Consider the following 757-nt stretch of genomic DNA (forward strand, 5'->3'; position numbering starts at 1 on the left):
GTTGCCGTTGTTGTTTACAAATATACAATCCTATGTAAAACCAAAATTTAAAAAAAAGTAATAATTTTAAAAATAATGTTAAATACTAAACAGTATACATATTATATATATAAATATTATTTATGTTGCATTAAATTATAAATTTCAAATAGAAACATTTTTACGTAAAATCAAAATAATTAATAAATACAATTACAATAATATACATATATACATCTAAATTTTAAATATTATTAATAATCCATTAAATTAAATTTATATAGAACCAAAATAAATCAAAATAAATAATACATATTAGTCAATAATAAGAATGTTAATAATACAAAAAATAATTAAATTATAATAATATTAAAATAATAATACAGTTATTATAAATCGATTTCCCGAAATTTATAAGAAATTTTTTTTAAGTATTCTATTTTATTTAAGTGTTTTCCTCTGTACTCATTCCACGCTTCATAAGTAAGTTGTATTTTTTTCTTTTTCCTCTTTACGTCGTGGTTTTATTTTACCCTTCTTGATTTCATTTATTTTTAGATATGATTCTACTTGTATAAGTTTTAAATTTTCAATTACACTAGTCAGTGGAGGATGGGGTGAATAAAATTGGGAGTTAAAGTGCTTGTGAAATGATTCAGCGCAATTTGTGGTGCGAGGTGCGTCTGTTGGAGGTTCAGCCCAAATTGATGGTGGAAATGGACATCCTTCAATGATATAGTTATTAAATACATAATCAGAAAATTCGGATAAAATTTTC

The sequence above is a fragment of the Acyrthosiphon pisum genome, chromosome X, assembly GCF_005508785.2.
Source record: "Acyrthosiphon pisum isolate AL4f chromosome X, pea_aphid_22Mar2018_4r6ur, whole genome shotgun sequence".
Lineage (NCBI taxonomy): Eukaryota > Metazoa > Arthropoda > Insecta > Hemiptera > Aphididae > Acyrthosiphon > Acyrthosiphon pisum.